Source organism: Neomonachus schauinslandi, chromosome 5 (assembly GCF_002201575.2).
Source record: "Neomonachus schauinslandi chromosome 5, ASM220157v2, whole genome shotgun sequence".
NCBI lineage: Eukaryota > Metazoa > Chordata > Mammalia > Carnivora > Phocidae > Neomonachus > Neomonachus schauinslandi.
This window is the reverse complement of record NC_058407.1, coordinates 53497084-53519868: the sequence shown is the minus strand read 5'-3', so window position 1 is coordinate 53519868 and position 22785 is coordinate 53497084.

The following is a 22785-nucleotide window of genomic DNA, read 5'->3' as shown; positions in this document are numbered from 1 at the left end:
TTATCAGTAGTTCCTTTGTGTTTGTTATTAACAGTTTTATGTATTTGGATGATCCTATGTTGGGTGCATAAATATTTACAATTGTTCTATCTTCTTGTTGGATAGTCCCCTTTATTATTATATAGTGCCTTTGTCTCTTGTTACAGTCTTTGTTTTAGTCTATTTTGTCCAATATAAGTATTGCTACTCCAGCTTTCTTTTGACATCCACTTGCATGATAAATGTTTCTCCATTCCCTCACTTTCAATCTGCAGGTGTCTTTAGGTCTAAAATAAGTCTACCTTAAATTGATGGAAACTTAAATTTTAATGAATTATAAAAATTTTATATTTTTGCCCCCACTACACATTTTATGTTTTTGATATCATATTTTGCATCTTTTTATTTTGTGTATCCTCTAATTATTGTAGTTAATTTTACTACTTTTGTCTTTTAACCTCTATACTAGCTTTGTAAGTATTTAATCCACTACATTTACTATATATTTTCCTTCACCCGTGAGATTTTTACTTTTTTTTTTTAATTTTATTATGTTATATTAGTCACCATACAATACATCATTAGTTTTTGATGTGGTGATCCACGATCCATTCTTTTAGTATAACACCCACTGCTCCATGCAGTATGTGCCCTCCTTAATACCCATCACTGGGCTAACCAATCCCCCTCCCCCCTCCCCTCTAAAGCCCTCTTTGTTTCTCAGAGTCCATAGTCTCTCATGGTTCATCTCTCCCTCCGATTTCCTTCCCTTCATTTTTCCCTTCCTTCTCCTAATGTCCTCTATGCTATTCCTTATGTTCCACACATAAGTGAAACCATATGATAATTGACTTTCTCTGCTTGACTTATTTCACTTAGCATAATCTCCTCCAGTCCCATCCATGTTGATGTAAAAGTTGGGTATTCATCTTTTCTGATGGCTGAGTAATATTCCATTGTATATATGGACCACATCTTCTTTATCCATTCATCTGTTGAAGGGCATCTCAGTGCTTTCCACAGTTTGGCTATTGCGAACATTGCTGCTATGAACATTGGGGTGCATATGGCCCTTCTTTTCACTACATCTGTGTCTTTGGGGTAAATACCCAGGAGTGCAATTGCTGGGTCATAGGGTAGCTCTATTTTTAAATTTTTGAGGCACCTCCACACTGTTTTCCAAAGTGGCTGTACCAACTTGCCTTCCCACCAACAGTGTAAGAGGATTCCCCTTTCTCCACAACCTCTCCAACATTTGTTGTTTCTTTCCCTGTCCATTTTTGCCATTCTAACTGGTGTAAGGTGGTATCTCAGTGTGGTTTTGATTTGAATTTCCCTGATGGCTAATGATGATGAACATTTTTTTCATGTGTCTGTTACCCATTTGTATGTCTTCTTCAGAGAAGTGTCTTTTCATATCTTCTGCCCACTTTTTGACTTGATTGTTTGTTTTTTGGGTGTTGAGTTTGAGAAGTTCTTTATAGATTTTGGATACCAGCCCTTTATCTGTAGTATCGTTTGCAAATATCTTCTCCCATTCTGTGGGTTACCTCGTTGTTTTGTTGACTGTTTCCTTTGCTGTGCAGAAGCTTTTTATCTTGATGAAGTCTCAAAAGTTCATTTTTGCTTTTGTTTCACTAGCTTTTGGAGATGTATCTTGAAAGAAGTTGCTGTGGCCGATGTCAAAGAGGTTACTGCCTATGTTCTCCTCTAGGATTTTGATGGATTCCTGTCTCACATTGAGGTCTTTCATCCACTTTGAGTTTATCTTTGTGAATGGTGTTAGAGAATGGCCGAGTTTCATTCTCCTGCATGTGGCTGTCCCATTTTCCCAGCACCATTTATTGAAGAGACTGTCTTTTTTCCATTGCATGTTTTTTCCTGCTTTGTCAAAGATTATTTGTCCAGGGAGTTGAGGGTCCATCTCTGGGTTCTCTATTCTGTTCCATTGGTCTATATGTCTGTTTTTGTGCCAGTACCATGCTGTCTTGGTGATCACAGCTTTGTAATATAGCTTGAAATCGGGCAACGTGATGCCCCCAGCTTTGCTTTTCTTTTTCAACATTTCCTTGGCGATTTGCGGTCTTCTCTGATTCCATACAAATTTTAGGATTGTTTGTTCCAGCACTTTGAAAAATGTCATTGGAATTTTGATCGGGATCGCATTGAAGGTATAGATTGCTCTGGGTAGCATAGACATTTTAACAATGTTTATTCTTCCGATCCATGAGCATGGAATATTTTTCCATCTTTTTGTGTCTTCTTCAATTTCTTTCATGAGTGTTCTGTAGTTCCTAGAGTATAGATCCTTTACCTCTTTGGTTAGGTTTATTCCGAGGTATCTTATGGTTTTTGGTGCTATTGTAAATAGAATCGTTTCTCTAATTTCTCTTTCTACAGTTGCATTGTTAGTGTATAAGAAAGCAACTGATTTCTGTGGATTGATTTTGTATCCTGCCACATTACTGAATTGCTGTATGAGTTCTAGTAATTTGGGGGTGGAGTCTTTTGGGTTTTCCACATAAAGTATCATGTCATCTGCGAAAAGAGAGAGTTTGACTTTTTCTTTGCCAATTTGAATACCTTTTATTTCTTTTTGTTGTCTGATTGCTGTTGCTAGGACTTCTAGTACTATGTTGAACAATAGTGGCGAGACTGGGAATCCTTGACGTGTTCCTGATCTTAAGGGGAAGGCTCTCAGCTTTTCCCCATTGAGGATGATATTTGCTGTGGGTTTTTCATAGATGGATTTTATGAACTTGAGGAATGTTCCCTCTATCCCTATACTCAGAAGAGTTTTAATCAGGAAAGGATGTTGTGTTTTGTCAAATGCTTTTTCTGCATCAATTGATAGGACCATATGGTTCTTCTCCCTCCTCTTATTAATGTGTTCTATCACATTGATTGATTTGTGAATATTGAACCACCCTTGCATCCCAGGGATAAATGCCACTTGGTCGTGATGAATGATCCTTTTAATGTATTGTTGGATCCTATTAGCTAGGATTTTGTTGAGGATTTTGGAACCCATGTTCATCAGGGATATCGGTCTGAAATTCTCCTTTTTGATGGGGTCTTTGCCTGGTTTGGGGATTAAAGTAATGCTGGCCTCATAGAATGAGTTTGGAAGTTTTCCTTCTGTTTCTATTTTTGAAACAGCTTCAGTAGAATAGGTATTATCTCTTCTTTGAATGTTTGGTAGAATTCCCCAGGGAGTCCATCAGGCCCTGGACTCTTTTTGGGAGGTTTTTGATCACTGCCTCAATCTCGTTACTGGTTACTGGCCTATTCAGTTTGTCAGTTTCTTCCTGTTTCAGTCTTGGCAGCTTATAGGTTTTCCAGGAAGGCCTCCAATTCATCCAGATTGCTCAGTTTATTGGCATATAGTTGTTGATAAAATTTCTAATAATTGTTTCTATTTCCTTGGTGTTAGTCATGATATCTCCCCTTTCATTCATAATTTTATTAATTTGGGTCCTTTCTCTTTTCTTTTGGATATCTAGCCAGTGGTTTATCGATCTTATTAATTCTTTCAAAGAACCAACTTCTAGCTTCGTTGATCTGATCTACTGTGTTTCTGGTTTCTAATTCATTGATTTCTGCTCTAATTTTAATTATTTCTCTTCTAATGCGTGGCTTAGGCATCATTTGTTGCTTTTTCTCTAGTTCTTTAAGGTGTAGAGTTAGTTGGTGAATTCAGGATTTTTCTCTTTTTTTGAGTGAGGCTTGGATGGCTATGTATCTCCCCCTTAGGACCGCCTTTGCAGTATCCCACAGGTTTTGGACCAATGTGTTTTCCTTCTCATTGATTTCTGTGAATTGTTTAAGTTCTTCTTTGATTTCCTGGTTGACCCAAACATTCTTGAGCAGCGTGGTCTTTAGCTTCCAAGTGTTTGAATTTCTGCCAAATTTTTCTTGTGATTGAGTTCCAGTTTTAAAGCATTGTGGTCTGAGAATATGCAGGGAATAATCTCAATCTTTTTGTATCGGTTGAGACCTGATTTGTGACCCAGTATGTGGTCTATTCTGGAGAAAGTTCCATGTGCGCTCAAGAAGAATGAGTATTCTGTTGTTTTAGGGTGGAATGTTCTATAAATATTTTTGAGGTCCATCTGATCCAGTGTATCATTCAAAGCTCTTGTTTCCTTGTTGATTTTCTGCTTAGATGATCTGTCCATTGCTGAGAGTGGAGTATTGAGGTCTCCTGCAATTAATGTATTGTTATCAATATGACTCTTTATTTTGGTTAACAGTTGGCTTATGTAAATGGCTGCTCCCATGTTGGGGGCATAGATATTTACAATTGTTAGATCCTCTTGTTGGATAGACCCTTTAAGAATGATATAGTGTCCTTCTGTGTCTCTAATTACAGACTTTAGTTTAAAATCTAATTTGTCTGATATAAGAATTGCTACTCCAGCTTTCTTTTGAGGTCCACTGGCATGGAAGATGGATCTCCATCCCTTCACTTTCAGTCTGGATGTATCTTTAGGTTCAAAATGAGTCTCTTATAGGCAGCATATGGATGGGTCCTGTCTTTTCATCCAATCTGCAACCCTGTGCCATTTTATGGGAGCATTTAGGCCATTCACGTTGAGAGTGATTATTGGAAGATATGAATTGTCATCATGTTGCCTGTGAAGACGTTTTTATAGATTGTCCCTGTAAATTTCTGTTGTAGATCACGCTTAGGGTCTTTCTTCTTTTATAGAAACCCCCTTAATATTTCTTGCAGGGCCGGCTTAGTGGTCACATATTCTTTCAGTTTCTGCCGGTCGTGGAAGCTCTGCATCTCTCCATCCATTCTAAATGACAGCCTTGCCAGATAAAGTATTCTTGGCTGCATGTTCTTCTCATTTAGTACCCTGAATATGTCTTGCCAGGCCTTTCTGGCTTGCCAGGTCTCTGTGGATAGGTCTGACGTTATTCTGATGCTCCTCCGTCTGTACGTAAGGAATCTCTTCCCCCTAACTGCCCTTAAGATGGTTTCCTTGGTTCTAAGATTTGCAAGTTTTACTATTACATGCCAGGGTGTTGGCCTGTTTTCCTTGATCTTGGGAGGGGTCCTCCCTGCCTCTAGGATGCGAATGTTTGTTCCATTCCCCAGATTAGGGAAGTTCTCAGCTACGATTTGCTCAAATACATCTTCTAGTCCTCTCTCTCTCTCCACTCCCTCCAGGATTCCAATTATTCTGACACTGGAACACTTCATGGTGTCACTTATTTCTCTGATTCTATTTTCATGGATTCTGAGTTGTTTTTCTCTGGCCTCCTCTTTTCCCTTTTTATCTATTATATTGTCTTCCAGGTTGCTTATTCGTTCTTCTGCATCATTTACCCTAGCTGTTAGATTATCTAGATTGGATTGGATCTCATTGATAGCATTTTTAAGTTCTGCCAATTCAACTTTCATTTCTGCCCTTAGAGACTCTATGTTGTCATTAATTGATATCTCCATTCTAGCCATCGTCTTCACGATTGCTAGCCTGAATTCCATCTCCGACATCTTGGTTATATCTGCATCCATTTGTAAATCTGCAGCATAAGTCATAATTTCTGAGTCTTTTCTATTTTGGGGGCTCTTCCTCCTAGTCATTCTGTTGATGGGTATTTGAGGGAATGTATAGAGTCCAAATTATTGACCAGAACCCAAGCAAGATGCACCTGTTTTCTTGGGACCTTAGGGTTGCTGGCCTCTTGTTTTCCCAGCCTGTCTTCTGAGGGAGGGGCCTGCCGCACTGTTACTCAGGCAACCCTGTTTGGGCGGAGTTGCCCTGCCCCCCTGTGGCGGGGGATGGGCTCAGCGGGAATCAGTTTGGGGGGCTTTTGTTCTCTGGCGGCTTTCCCTGGCATCTTTCCGCGTCTCTTCTGTGAGTCAGAGCAGAAGAGATGGTTTCCAACCCTCTGCCTCAGAGTGGAGAGACTGCAGTCTGTTCTTCAGTGAGCTCTCCAGGCCCTACCATCTCCGTTTCTCTCTGTGCTGCTATAAACTGCAGCATCCTGGGTTGTGCACCCCTCCACAGGGCCCCCAGTCCTGCCTCCAGGTCGGGGCACGTCTCTGCCCTTTGTGCTTCTAAAACTGCCAGCCGTTCCCATTTTGCACATGCGACCCCACATCTCTGGGTTTCTGTCCCGGGGGCTGCAGTTCTCAGGTGCTGGGGTTTCCGCCCTGGGGGCTGCAGTTCTCTCGTGTGACCCTGCGCGGGTTTCTGCCCCGGGGGTTGCCCTAAAGTCCTTTCCCTGCCGCTACCGGTCTGCGAGTCTGTGTCCCGTCCCCAGCGTGCAAGGCTGTCGCTCACCGGCGGTGTAGGATCCCCACGGCCAGGAACCCTCCCGCTGCCGTTTATCCTCTGATATCTGCCCGCGGAATCACGGCTCCCTGCTTCGTACCTCGAAACCAACCGCCTGCGATATTCTGTTTATGGAGATCCAGATCTTCTTACATCTCAGGCTGGTTTCGAGGGTGCTCAGAGTGGTCTGGTAGATATCCAGCTCAATTCCGGGCACCATTTGCAATAGGGTCCCCTACTCCTCCACCATCTTTCCTTCTCCCAAGATTTTTACTCTTGTATGTTTTCTTGTTATTAGTATCTTTTTAGCTTAAAGAATTATCTTTAACATTTCTTAAAAAGCTGGTTTAGTGTTGAACTCCTTTAGCTTTTGCTTATCTAGAAAACTCTTCCAATTCTGATTGATAACCTTGCGGAGTATTCCTTTTTTTTTTTTTTTAGACAGCTCAGGCTGAGCCCCCAGACCCACTACCAGACAAGATGCACCAGTCAGTGTGTGAGGTCCTACACTCTGACCTGCAGTATTCTTTATAATTTTTGGTTTTTTTCTAGAGCATATAGATGGGTCTTTGTTTTTATCCTTCTGTCACCCTATGTCTTTTGATTGGAGCATTTAGTTCATTTGCATTCAAAGTAATTACTGATAGATACATATTTACTGACATTTTATTACTTGTCTTATAGTTGTTTCTAGAGCTTTTCTCTGATCCTTTCTTGTCTTTCTCTAATGTTTTGCTGATTTTCTTTAGGGATGTATTTGGATTTCTTTCTATTTACACTTTGCACACTTAGTTTTTTTGACATATGGTTACCATTAGGTTTGTATATAATCTCCTCTGCATATAGCAGTCTGTATCATATTTTAAGTGGAACCTATCCTTTACTCCTCTTCTCCGCATGTTGTAGGTATATGTTATTTTATTTTATATCCTTTTTTTGAGTTCCTTAACTGATTTTTACAAAAATATTCATTTTTATTGCTTTTGTTTCCCATCTTTATGCTGTCACTTTTGGTCTCTCGATTCCGCTCAAAGAGTCCTTTTTAATATTTCTTAGAGAACTGGTTTACTGCTCACAAACTCCTTTAGTTTTTGTTTGTCTGGGAAACTCTTTATCTCTCCTTCTGTTCTGAATAATAGTCTTGCTCAATAGAGTATTCTTGGCTGCAGGTTTTTCCCATTCAGCACTTTGAATATATCATGCCACTTACTTCTGTCTTGGAAAGTTTCTGCTAAAAAAATCCCTTGCTGGCCCCATGAGGCTTCCCTTCTATGTAACCATCTTCTTTTATATTGCTGCTTTTAAAACTTTTTCTTTATCACTATAGTTTGCCAATTACATCAAGCTTGTTTCTCATTTTGTTTATTGAGCCCTTTATCTCTGCTATGTTATTCCTTATCTCTTTGTTAAGGATCTCATTTATGTGTTCCACTCTTTTCTCAAGTCCAGTGAGTATCCTTATGATCATTGCTTTAAATACTCTATCAGGCATGTCACTTATATCTGCTTCACTTAGATCTCTGGCCATGGCCTTGTCCTGTTCTTTAATTTGGGATAAATTTCTCCACCTTCTCCTTTTTGTCTAAGTTTCTGTGCATGTTTATCTGTGTTAGGAAACTCAGCAAAGTCTCCTGTTCTTGAGAGTGATGGCCTTATGAAGAAGGGGTCCTGTAGTGCCCTGCAGTGTAGTGTCCCCTGTTGTCCAGGGCCTGGTGCTTCTGGGAGTATCTCTGATGTGTGCTGTGTTCTGCTCTTTTGTCCTGGCTACTATATCCTTCAAACCAGCCATCTGCAGAGGCTCCCTTTGCCTGTTGTGAGCAGTGTTTGGTCCCTGGCCTGAAGGTGGTGCTTTAACTAGGTGTGCTCTGGTCTGCTTGTGAAATGAGACCTGTTGCCACCACCACTCAAACTGAGGCTCTGCAAAACTTCCATGTTGAGAGATGGCAGTGTGAGCAGGGGTTTGGGGCCAGTCTTCAGTGGAAGGGGGCCTATGAAGCTGGGACTGAGGCAAGCATGACTGTGAAGGGTAGTTCCAGTGGAGTTGGGGGTGGGGCTTGGTTTAAGCAAATTAGTTAGCAAGCATCTGCTCTATACTTGTTATCACAGGTGTCCCTGTGGTTATGCTAAAGGGTGAGAGAAGGAAATGGTGCCATATAGTTATTTGTTCCCAGAAGGGTCTCTCTGTGAATGGTGCTTCTCTAGGACATGCTCTGAGAAGAGCAAATCATCTCCCCTCTGTTTGCCTCAGGTGCTCTTCAGATTGTTATGTCTGCCCTGTATGTCTATGGGTTCTTTGCCTGCCTCCTCTCTAGGATCAGCACAATGCCTTCTAGGCTCTATCCTAGCCAAGCCTGCTGACCTTTAAAACTCTAGGCTTTAAGCCCCACTGGTTGCCTGAAGTCACAAAATCCAGCCCCTCACTTTCCAAGCTGGAGATTCATTAATAGAGATTCATTAACCCTGTGCACCCTCCTGTGTGTCAGTCTGTCTCTCACCCTTTTCTGCAACTGTGGGTCCTTGCCCACTGCAGCAGCCACAGTCTGTTTCTCTCCTAAACCACATCTCCACTCTTTCATGTGGCCCCTTCTTTACTTTTAGTTGTGGAGTTCTGCCAGACTTCAGGTCAACTTCTGGGGTATTTAGGATGATTTGATAGTTATCTAGTTGTATTTGTGGGATGAGGCAAGCCTAGGGTCCTCTTACTCTGCCACCGTATCCCTACACCTTAACACATTTTCTTTATTCATTCACCCATTGATGCTCACTTCGGTTGTTTCCAAGTCTTGGGTACCATAAATAATGCTGCAGTCAACATAGGGATACATATGTCTTTTAAAGTTAGTATTTTTGTTCAGATAAATACCTAGAAGTAGATTGCTGGATCATATGGTAGTTTTACTTTAATTTTTTGAGGAACTTCCATACTGTTTCCCATAGTGGATGTACCAGTGTACATTTCTACCAACAGTGCACAAGGGTTCCCTTTTCTCCACATTCTTACCAACACTTTTTTTTTTATAATAGCCATTCTAATGTGTGTGAAGTGATATCTCATTGTGCTTATGACATGCATTTTCCTGATGATTAATGATGAGCTCTTTTCACGTGTCTGTTGGCCATCTGTATGTCATCTTTGGAAAAATGTTTCAATCAGATTTTTTTGGCTATTGTTTGTGTTCTTAATATATTTTGGATATTATCCACTTATCATTTGCAAATATCTTCTCCCATTCTGTAGGTGGCCTTTTCATTTTGTTGACAGTTTCTTTTGCTGTGCAGAAGCTTTTTAGGTTGTAGTAGCCCTAATTGTTTTTCTTTCATCGATGTCTTACAGCTTTGAGTGTGCAGATCTCTCACCTCCTTGGTTAAATTTATTCCTATGTATCTTATTCTTTTATAAACGGGATTTTTTTCTTAAAATTTCTTCCTGAAAATTTATTAGTGTATAGAAACAACAGATTTTTGTACATTGATTTTGTATTCTGCAACTTTACTGTATTAGTTCTAAGAGTTTTGGTGGAGTCTTTAGAGTTTCTAAATATGTCATGTGTAAATAGTGACAGTTTTACTCCTCCTTTCCATTTTTTTTTTTTTTTTTTGCCTAATTGCTCTGCCAAGGACTTCCAATATTATGTTGAATATAAGTGGCAAGAGTGGGCATCCTTGTCTTGTTTCTAATCTTAGGGGAAAAACATTCAGCTTTTCATCACTGAGTTTGATGTTAGCTGTGGGTTTGTCATATATGGTCTTTACTAAGCTGAGAGTTTCTATCATAAATGGTTGATTTTATCAAAAGCTTTTTCTGCCTCTGTTGAGACAATCATATAATTTTTATTCATCATTTTGTTAATGTGGTGTATCACGTTGATTGATTTGCAGATGTTGAATTATCCTTGCCTCCTTAGAATAAATCCCTCTTAATCATAGCATATGATCCTTTAATGTACAGTTGAATTATGTTGCCTGACATTTTATTCCAGCTATGTTCATCAGGGATGTTGGCCTGTAATTTTCTTTTCTTGTGGACCAGTGAAGCTGTCTGGTCCTGAACTTTTGTTCACAGGGAATTTTTGATTACTGATTCAGTCTTCTTACCAATAATCAGACTGTTCAGGTTTTTCATTTTTTCATGATTCAGTCTTGGTAGGTTATATGTTTTTAAAAATTCATCTCTTCTAAGTTGTCCAATTTATTGGTATATAATTGTTCATAGTAGTCTCTTATTATCCTTTGTATTTCTGTGGTTTCATTTGTAACTTCTCTTTCATTTCTGATTTTATTTGGGTCCTCTCTTTATTCTTGGTAATACTAGCTAACGGTTTGTTAATTTTATCTTTTCAAAGAAACATCTCTTAGTTTCATTGATCTTTTCTATTGTCTTTTTATTTTATTCTAACTTTGGGCTTCATTTGATATTTTTTCCTCTAGTTCTTGAGGTGTACAGTTAGGTTGCTTACTTGATATCTTGCTTGTTAATGTAGGCGTTAATTGCTATGACCTTCCCTCTAGGAACTGCTTTTACTGTGTTCCATAAGGTTTGGTATGTTGTATTTCCATTTTCATTTGTCTCGAAGTATTTCTCCTTTGACTTCTTCTTTGACCCATTGGTTGTTCAGGAGCATGTTGTTTAATCTCCACATACTGTTGAATTTCCAGTTTTATTTTTATAAGTTTCAGTTGTATTCCATTGTGGTCAGAAAAGATGCTTGATAGAATTTCAGTCTTAAATTCATTAAGATTTGTTTTGTGGTCTAACAAATCATCTATCCTAGAGAATGTTTATGTGTTTGAGAAAAATGTGTATTCTGTTGGTTTTGAATAGAATGTTCTGTAAATATGTGTTATGACCATCTGGTCTAACGTGTAGGTTAAGTTTAATGTTTATTTTCTATGGGTGATCTATTGGTAAAAGTGGGGTATTAAAATCTCCTACTTACTGTGTCACTGTTGATTTCTCCTTTTAGGTCTATTAATTTTTGCTTTATATTTTTAGGTACTTCTTTGTTGGGTGCATAAATACTTCCAAATGTTATATCTTTCATTTGATTGACCCTTTATCACTATGTGATGCTCATCTTTGTCTCTAATATCAGACAAAATAGACCTTCAAACAAAGACTGTAATAAGCATAGCTACCTCAGCTTTTTGTTGGTTCCCATCCAATTTAAGTCTGTGTCTCCCCTTACATCTCAAGTGAGTCTGTTTTAGGCCATGTATAGATAGGTCTTGTTTTTTTTATTTCATTCAGCCACTCTGTCTTCTGATTTTAGAATTTAGCTCATTTATAATTAGTTATTGATAGGTATGGACTTTTTGCCATTTTGTTATTTGCTTTATGGCTGCTTTTTAGTTCCTTTCTTCTCTTGCTCTCTTCCTTTGTGATTTGGTGAGTTTATTGAGTGGTATGTTTATACCTTCTTCTATTTTGTGGTTACCATGAGACTTACATACTTGTAACAGTCTATTATAAGCTTATCTAAAGCTCTACATTTTTACTCTTCCATCTGTTCTATGTTTTTGATGTCACATTTTACATCTTGTGTGTTCCTTAACTAATTATTGTACTTATTTTTACTACTTTGTCTTTTACCCTTCATACTGGCTTTATAAGTGATTAATGCACTACCTTTTCTTTATATTTACCTTTACCAGTGAGATTTATACTTTCATATGTTTTCTTGTTCCTAATTAGTGCCCTTTCTTTTCAACTTAAAGAAGTCCCTTTAACATTTTTTTGAAGAGCCAGCTTAGTGATGATGAACTCCTTTAGTTTTTGCATGTCTGGAAAACTTTATCACTCCTTCAATTCTGAATACTTGCTGGGTAGAGTATTCTTGGTTAGCAGGGTTTTTTTGTTGTTGTTTTTTCCTTTCGGCACTTTGATTATGTTATGCCACTCCCTCTGGCTTCAGTTTCTGCTGAAAATTTGATAGTTTTATGGGGGTTCCCTGTACATAAGTTATTTTTCTCTTGTTCCTTTTAAGATTTTCTCCTTGCATTTAACTTTTTACATTTTAATTAGAATGTGTTGGGTTGTGTCCTTTTGAGTTCATCTTATTAGAAACTTTCTGGGCTTTCTAGATGTATGTTTCCTTCCTCAGGTTAGGAGAGTTTTCAGCCATTATTTCTTCAAAGAGGCTTTCTTCTCTCTTCACTTCTCCTTGGGTACCCCTATAATGTGAATGGTAGTCCACTTGATGTTGTTCCATCAGTCTCTTTTTAAAATTTTTTTTTCTTGTTGCTGCTCTGATGGGATTATGTCCAATGTGAGGTTCAAACCATTTGCTCCTCAGGGAGAAGCTCCAGGCTTTGAGTTCTCTCCCAATTGTGGGTTGCTGGGCCAGGGATGGGGTTTATAGTGAGATTGTGTCCCAGTCTCTCTTATCCACTTTAATGTGTTGGAGTTGCTTAGCCAGCCTTGAGATTTTGTTTTAAAAACTGCTCCATAAAAAATAAGATGAAAACAGAGAGGGAGGCAAATCATGAGAGACTCTTAACTGTAGGAAATAAACTGAGGGTTGCTGGATGGGGGATAGGGTAATTGGGTGATGGGCATTAAGGAGGACACTTGAAGTAATGAGCACTGGGTGTTGAATGCAACTGATAAATCAGTATATGTTAAATTGAATTTAAATAAAACATTTAAAAAAGAAACTGTACCATATATAGCTACAGACTTGATGTGTCCATGGAAAGATCTTCCTGTGTTGCCATCTTGAGCCCAGAACCCCTAAAGAAAGAGTCCACTTTTCAACCCACTGCAGTTGGATGTATCCAGAATAGTTTTGACCAAGAATTGTGGTCAGATTTGTTGCTTTGGGGCTGATTATATAATTGCTAGTGCAAACCCCTCTAGAATTATCTTTCACCATGGCAACCAACAATATATCAGACCATGTCTGCACTTCAGTCTTGGTTATGGAAAGAGGAAGACCCAGAATTGACACCTTAAGGCCACCTATGATGAGGATACAGCCTGAGTAAGACATAAATCTTTGTTGTTTTAAATTACTGAAGCTTTTTTTTTTTTTTTCCTTTTTAGGCTAGTTTAACATAGAGTCTATCCCATCAGATCATGAATGGGAACATCTCCTGGGCAAAGACTATGTCTTACTCATATATGTATCCCCAGGGTTTAGTATGGACCCTGACATATAGTAGGAATTCAATATTATTTTAATAACCGAAAAAAAAATCTTTATCAAAGCAACATCAAAATGAAGTACAATACCTAAAATTTTAGGAAACAGTTTATAAACAGCACTGGAAAATTCTGTAATTCACAGAAATTGAGTCAGATGTTTAACTTAGAAACCTGATCAAAAGGGGTTATTATATGGGTGCCTAAAACAGATTCAATGAATTACAATTACAAATTTTGTATAGACCATCCATTAAGCAAATACAGCAGTTGGCAATTGAAAGTGCTAGAGAAAAGGTTACTTAAGTGATTTACAATGCATTTCTGGTATCCAGAGATTCTCACTTTAATATTGGTGCAGTGGTTATAATTTTGCATCCCTGTCTTGTTCAAGAAGTCTTTGCTTCATCAGATACATAAGACTTTTTTCCTTGTTTTCATCTTAGTACAAAAGTTCTTCCCTGTGAATGTGTATAACAGATGGATCTTGACGAATGGTATTGTTTCCCTCATGAAAGTTGCCAATTCCTCACAATAATACCTTGTGAAAACTACTATCATCAGTTTATTTGGCTTCTAACTATAGAAATATCTGACCTTTTATTGGTGACCCTAGTTCTTTAGCCCTTATAACTATACATGGATGATTATACATGCACATAGTGTTGAACATTCACAGTATTTCTTCTGAGAACATCAACTATGCAGTCATAACATTTGTAGAACAGATGATAGTCATGTCAATATTAGGCAGAACTTTCTGAGAAAATATTACCGAAGATATATTTACATTGTAATGGTTACGTGGCACCTAGAGTTTTTCTACTTCTTATGAAACAATATATTTAATTGGAAAGCGTATACTCTTTGGAATCAGATTTGTGTTTGACCTTTGTCACTTACTAATTATGTAGCTTTAAGAAAGTTAATTTCCTTGAGCCTCTTTTTCTCATCTGTACTAAGGAATAATAAGACTTATAATGCCAGGGTGGTAATTATTAGAAATATTTTGTTGAGATGATACAGCACAGTACCTGGCAAAAGTTGTCACTCATCCAAAGACAGGTATTATCAGTGTAATTGCTGTCTTATATCTTCTATCCATTTCTGAATACTGTTGCAAATAAAATACCCAAGTGTATTAGTCAGGACATAGGAGGTCAGCCTTTTTTTTTCTATTCAGGACTTTGATTGGACAAGGTCTACCCACATCATGAAGGGCAAATTTAGTGAAATTTACTAAAATTTCACCAATTTACGTGTAAATCACATCTAAAAACACCCTCACAGAAATGTCTAAAATAATGTTTGACCAAGTATCTGGGCACTGTGGCCCAGACAAGTTGACACACAAGATTCCTATCACACCAACTAATTCTTGCCCTTGACTTTCTGAACATACAATTCCTATACTCTACCACCTTGTGAAGAAACAAGATTATCTGATGACTAAGCAACAGCTATACTTGTTGAACTGCTCTCTGGTGGAACTTGAAAGAGACTCCTAAGATGACCATTCCTCTTATAAAACCTTTTAAGAGGTAGTTGACATCTGCATTTTGAACAGGGATTAGTCTATTTTCATGATTGGTTTATAGAACTCCTATTTTACACTAGATAAAAAGAGAAAAAAAGGGAAATGCTTTGGAGAATCTGGTGTTCCTATTCCAAACCAAGAGATATGTGAAATCATTGCAAGACTTAACAGGAATGACATATCTAATTATGCATAAACACTGGATGCATCACTAATACCCTATCCTCATTTTAGCAGAACTCACCCAGGAGCACTCTGGAAGAGCACAGCATGCTCTGTAAAGCATTCATCATGAGACAGAGTTGGTATACATTTGTGAGGATGAGGCTGAGAGAATCACAGTGAAGAAAAAATTGAAGGAGGATATTAGGTTTATGAGGCCTGTGGGACCTTGACAACATCATCACAAAGCAACCATGAGTGGCTATGGTGAATTAAAAATCACCTGATCTAGCATGAGAGTGTCTTCATCTTTCTGTAATCTCAGTAACTTCAGTAAGGCTGAACCCTTAGTGAGAGGTTACTGGTACTACCAAAAATGATTCTACCCTAGATTTTTTTAGTCCACTGATAGGAACACTTCCATGTCATGATACCTTTGGTATCAAATAGCAATATGATATAGTTTCACTGAATAGGGTCTCCTTAAACCACTATATAGGTGAAATGTCAACTTGTCAAAAGTTAACATTAACAGCTTTTATCCTAAACCTGTTCATAAGGAATTCCTTTACAGGTCCTATAAGAAATCCTCAAAGTTAAAATGTGGAGGCAGATAATTCACATCTATGTTATATATGCAAGGGTGCTCTCAACAAGTTGATTTCACTTGTGAAATTTAATATCAAACAGTGGTTGACTATCTGCCAGACATTTGCCTTCAGTAATCTCATGAGTCAATCATATGTTGTAATTGAAGTTGGAGGTTGAGATTTCTAATCATGATACCTGTTTAAATTTTTCTGTCAGCCAAAGTGTCTGTGGAGAACATTCAATTTTATTTTTTTCAAGATAGAATAAAAGCATCTCAGTATACAAATCCTAGAAACAGTCTGACCAAATCAACTCTCCCCACAATTATTCCAGCATCCCTTTCAAGAATAGTTATTTTAAAGTTGCAAAGTAGAGATTGTATTCAGTTATTTTCAAACATCCTTTGAAAATGAATTTACACTGTCTGGTATTATCAAGTCTCTCTCTCTCTCATTCCTATTCTCTTCCCAGTCCTGTTAAAAGAAAACTAGGAGATTCAAGGGGAAGGTAAAATATGTTTGCCACCAGAATAGAATAAGCAATAAGATAGAGTAGTCAACAGTAAGCAGAACCTCAACAGAATAGCCCTTTATTGACTGTGGGCTAATCCCACCATAAATCATGGAAAGCCAATATTGCTACTTAATATAAGAGCAAAACCCAATAATACTAAACCACAAGAACTGAGGGTACATTCAACAGCTAAGTAACTCTGATCTTTAATATTAAAGTTCAGTATTAAACATCGTAAGAAATGGAATTCCCTGGTTTAGTATAAACAATAAAAATTCTTCTTTGTTTTAATTTGGTAATTTGAGTTTTATACCTTTTCAAATGAATGCCTGATTTTTAATATATATTATTTTGAAAGTATCCTATAAGCTTAAAGCATTAATAAATTTGCCAGTGTTATAAGGTTCCAGTATTCTTATTTGGTGGCCACAATTTTAAAGTATTTTTCATTTAATTAGTTATTACTGTGGCCCCGTACACAAAATCCTTCTTTCCCTCTCCTCTCTCTCATATTTTGTAACTGGTAGAAAACTTTAAAATGATTTAAAAGTCTAATCCAAAAAGCTTTGTTTTCTTATGATAGTATACCATCAGATACAATTCAAGTTCAGTCTTGGAACATCATATTTTGATTGTGCTTAGACAATATATATTAAGGAGATCAATTGAGTTTGGGGAGGGCTATGGACCATGCAGGATTAAACTGCCAGTGTACTCTTAACACCAGTACAAATCTCTGTTCTACCGCTTCTGTACATGACAGTCATTTACTGACTTTGTCTCCAACTGACTGTGAACTCTTGGACATTAAAGAGCCATGATTTTCCAAAATTTGCCTCCCCAGAGCCGACCACAATATCAAGCACATGGCTACATATCAGACATGCAATTTATCTTTAAATGAACAAATGAATGGACAAGCTCCCCTTGAATGGAGTTTAATTCTACCAGATTCTTATTTTATTTAAAGATTTATTATTTGAGGGAGAGAGAATCTGAAGCAAACTCCCTGCTGAGCATAGAGCCCAATAAAGGGCTTGATCTCAGGGCCCTAAAATCACCACCTGAGCCAAAACCAAGAGTCAGAAGCTTAAATGACTGAGCCACCCAGGTGTGCTATTCTTATTTTAAAAATATTTCTTATACTTCATTTTACTTTAAAGAGATGCACATTCTACAGTATTTTCAACGTGTTACCAATGACACCATCCAATGAGGAGGCAAGTTTTAAGATTATTCAACTAACGGATTGTGAACTTTAATATTTCTTATAAATGTCATGTTCAGAAAGTTTAAAGTCCACATTATCTGGTAGGTTCTATGTGTTTGTTGTATCAATCGACAGCCCTGGCTCCCTGGAACTCTCTCTGCGTTTTCTCAGACTCTAGGTTCTGTTGGTTTTCCAATCGCTCTGCCCACATTTCTTGTTCCTCAGCCAGCACCTTCTTCTACATTACCTGCTAAAATGTCTTTGATCCTCTTCTCTTTCAACACATTCCTTCTGAGACAGCCTTCTTAATCATTTCCCCATCATCTAGGGGGTAACTGTTCTCAAACTTCCGTTTTCATCTCATTGTGTCTTTATCAATATCACCATATAGGCTAGGCCAAAAGTAGGAGTCTTTGTGAAATTTTCCTTTAACATAATTATTATATTTAATTAATTACCAAGCCCTATTGATTCCACTTCCAGGGTGTCACTTTCCTATCTTAGTTCAGGCCTGTTTTCCCACATTCCTCTCAATTCCTTGCAATTGAGACATTGCAGACAAATAGATTTTCTAAAGTGTTAGCCAGACCCTTCTCTCTCCGCAAGGTTCTTTTGTAGTTTATAATTTCTTAGAGAATAACATCCAGGTCTTTTAGCATGGCATTTAAAAGACTGTTAAACTCAGTCGGCCATGACTCCCCTCACACACATGGTTACCCCATGAACTGATTTCTGTGAGCAAAGACATGATCTTCTATACCTCCATGCCTTTGCACAAGCTGTTGTTTGTTTGTTATGGTAAAGTGGACTAGCCAACTCTGAAGACTTCCAGAAATGAGGAATGTACTATTTCCCAAGGCAGCCCATTTAACATCATCTAGAACTGACACCACAAGAGTTATTCCTTGCCCTTAATTGTATTCCTTGTGGTCAAACAGAACAAGTCTAATTTTTTTCTTTTATATGATAGATCTTCCAATAATTTAAAACATGTTACTCCTAGTGCTTCTATTCTCTGAGGTAAATATCCACAAAGTCCTTTAGATAAGGCTCTCTTTATCCTAGCCTGCTAAAAGTTGGCATCAAGAACTTTCCTGGGTACCCCAGATGAGGTCTGACCATGATAGAGTGAAGCTTGACTCTGCCCTTTGTATTACACACACCTCCCAACCAGCTCTCCGTTATTCAGAGGTGGATTGCACAGCAAGGAGCTGGGATTCACTCTCATTGTAGAGAGAGTTGGGAATTAGGCCCCAGCTTTGTTTTCCTATACAATCTCAGCACCATTCAAAAAGCATTTGGAATTCTGAGTTTGTGGGAAAATTACTTTTTATTTCTCCACTGTACTTTCACCCTGTTGCCTAAAGTAAGAAAATCAAATTGGATCTGAAATCATTATGAGTTTTAGATTCCATAGAAAATGTATGAAGAGTAGAGGAGAGAAAGAGCCATGGGGGAATGTATACAGGGAAGGTTATCGATAGTTCTTCATAGGGCTGTCACCCACCATATGAAAAGGAGAAGGTGTACAACCCCCACCAGCTGGGGTTCCTTGAACTTTCCATTATCCTCTCCAAGTCCCATGAGGTACCTGGTATTAAGGCACTCCAGATGACCAAAAACAGATGACAGTGTTGCTTCTCCCAAGAGTAGTTACCTCTGAGCAAATACCAAGCTCTGCAGTGTTAAAAATAAATCCTTGACAGAATTTTAATCCTCAGCCCTCAGATAAGAGAGAGAGATGCTGTCCTCACCACTTAATTCCCAGGACATAAGCAAGAGCCTAAAGATGTACCTCATAGTTGCTAATGAAGTTCTGTCATCCCCAAACTAGATTCTATTACCATGTGTGAACATTCACAATTAATTATAAGATTATAATCACAATATTCAGAGTAACACCTAGAAATAAACACCTGGCTCAAAAACTATAGAAGCATTTAAATCTTAAAGGAATTTCAAAGTACTCGTATGTTGCCCATTTTTCATTTTAATTGTAAAACTATAGGCCAGGTTTTGGAAAAACCTAGCCATGATGATATATTTGTTTAAGTCTTTGCTTTAATTTCCAATAACTCTCTAAAGAAGTTATTGGAAACACTCTCAGGGAGACACTCCTGGCCCTATTAAATCATTAATTAAGCAGCTCTTAAATTTAAAACACCAGGTTTAAATGTTACTTTTACTAGTGCTACTACATGGACATCTAACTAACTTGTTCTACCTACCTACCTATGGACTCATTATCTAATTGAGAAAAAAATAAAAACGCTTCTGTATATTAATCCATTTCTATCCACCTCTCTTTAAAAAAAAAACTTGATGTTATCATAGTAATAATATAGGGCCTTAAATACTTTTCCAAAGTCCCCACCATTGGAGATTTTAAATCTTTTGTAATATCAATGTCACTCAATATCTGCATTGTTAACTATAGTAAAAACTTTTTACCTATTCTTCTTAATGAATATAAAGTTCAAGATGTTCTACTGTATTTAATTTTCCATTAAAGGACCTAGACTTAGTGGATATTAATGCAATACATAAAACATACTCTTCCCATGGTTATCTCCATTTCACCTGCTGGCAACTTCATCATTCTCTGTGCTCAGGACAAAAATTTAAGTCAGTTGTGATATGCCTCCTGTTACCCTTCCGATCCGAAATTCAACCAGTTGCCCATGCTCACTCCACTCCAGCCACACCAGCATCATTGCTGACCCTTGACTGTGATATTCCCACAGCAGTGCCCAGGGTAGGTCCTTTGTACCAGTTCTTCCCTTTACCTGGAGAGCCTGTCCTCTAGGTAGCCATGTGCCTCATCCCCTCATCCCCTGCAAGACCTCAGGCAAATACGCAAGCTCCCTTGCTCAGCGCTCTCCATTGCCCTCCAGCTTTCCTTTCTTCCATAGCACCTATCTACTTCACCTACTTATTTTTGTTTCCCTCTATGCCATAGGTAGAATTCTAGAGATTTCTGTCCCCTCATTATTAAAATAAACACTAATCTAAATACTGTTGTGAAGGGACTTTGCAAGGTCATTAAAGTTACTCAACAGCTGACCTTAACATAAGAAGATCATCATCTGGGTTCTCTGGGTGAAGCCAATGTAATTACCTGACCCTCAGAAGCAGAAGAGTAAGGCAGAAGAGAGATGGGGGAAGGGTGGTCAGAGAGGTTCAAGGTGTGGGAAAGACTCCACGTGTCATGGCTGGTTTGAAAATGAATGTGACCAGGAGAGCAGGCATTTTGACGGAGGTGAGAGAGTCTCCCTGATGCCAGCTACTAAAGAAATAGAAACCTCATTCCTGCCCTTACAAGGAACGGAATTCTGTCAACACACTGAATGAGCTTAGAAGCAGATTCTCCCCGTACAACCTCCAGCAAGAAACACAGCCCTGCTGTGAAAAGATGAAACAGCCCATGTTTTCGGCCTTGTGAAACCCGGAGCCGAGAGACCATGGAGCCGGGCTGGGGCCCAGTCTTACCTACAGAGAATAAATGAATGTTATGGTCAGTCCCAGAATTTGCAAAGGCAGCAAACGAAAACTAGTATATGCTCTATGAGGGCACGGATCCCCATCTCGGAGTTTTCTTCATGCTGTGTTGCAGAACCTAAAATAACACCTCACAACAACAGACAATAAATACTTGTTGAATGAATGAATATACACGGTATACGCATTCTTTCCCATGAAATCTATATTTTACGAGATGATAGAATTTTTTTACCCCAAAACATTGAATAAAAAATATTAAAAATGTAAAAGGTGAGTTGATTTGAAAACGGTCTAATCAGTAGTTTGTATCTTTGAAGTTAGTGGTGGTTGGCTACCACCTCCTAAAGTACTGGTTTTCAAAATGCATGTTGTAACATATTGGCAGGTCATAAAAACAATTTATGGGGTTGAGATAGGTAAGAAGGAAGGAAATAAAACAAAAAAAAACCCTTAGAATTTTAATTTTAGTGTGGGGTGTATGAGTGTGTGTGTACACTGGATCACACTGTAAGATGTATTTCTTACTCTAAGTACCATCAAAATAATTGGAAAACGGGCACCTGGGTGGCTCAGTTGGTTAAGCGACTGCCTTCGGCTCAGGTCATGATCCTGGAGTCCCGGGATCGAGTCCCACATCGGGCTCCCTGCTCAGCAGGGGGTCTGCTTCTCCCTCTGCCCTCTTCCCTCTCGTGCTCTCTGTCTCTCATTCTCTCTCTCTCAAATAAATAAATAAATCTTTAAAAAAAATAAATAAATAATTGGAAAACAAGGGCCCTAAAGGTCACCGTACTCTATGCTATGGACCAGGATGCAATTTAGGGCCTGACCAGAGGTGAGATGAAGACAAATGAATGGTGAATGTGTCTGTTAAGAAAGGGCTGATCAGGAAAGAACTACACTATCCCGCATCTGTGATTAAATTTGCAAGGCAAGAGAGAGCACTATGGTTGAAGAATTCACACAAATTGCACCATCTTAAGGTGAGGAAATGAACCTTTTTCCTCTTGCTTGCTTTCTTTTCTTTTCTTTTTTTTTTTTTTTGGCCTTGGGGCTGGAAGAGTGCCCCTGGACAGTGTTCAGAACCCCACCCCCCCCCCCCCTCACAGAACAGTCACTGAGTCTTGGTATAAAATCCAGCAACATCTGGAAGAGGATGACTTGAGGCTTTAATCAGCAAAGCATCCTAAAATGCTGTTTCTTTTCTCCCTTACAGGGAAAGGATTAAAAACCCAAATACTTACCCATCTTCTGAGATTAGCCAGTTATTAGTGTCATATAAATTTAGCTGGAGAGGAAGTTAGAAATGTCCTTGGCACGTGGAACCAAAAAATAAATCCTGGTTAAAGGAACTCGAAATTGAATCTAACTCAATATCCTCATTTATTTTGCAGATGAGGATGCTGAACTAAAGGCTTATACTATCCCCATTATTATAAAAATGTTACTCTTATATTTATCCATGATTCCAGTGTTTGTCAGTGGACTGCATATGGATGACTAGAATAATGCAACTTGTACACTATTCATTCCCCCACTCTAGGGCATACGCCTGGTTGGCAGGGACCATACCATACATCTTTGTACTCTCATTAGTGCCTACTGTGGTTTGGGAAATTAAGATAATACCTGCAATACACTTAGAGTGCCTCGTACACTCTAAGAGCTAAGTGAATGCCTTCATATATGCTTTTGTTGCTTTGATTGTAATAAGAGCATTGTTATTATTACAGGATGTTTATGCATGGGAAATTCTTCATACCTGCTGATTTTCTTTGCATTATTTGCCAAAATGAAATCATATTTTACGCACTTAAAATCCACTTATATTTGAAGAGACTTTAGAAAAAGAGTTCTTATCTGC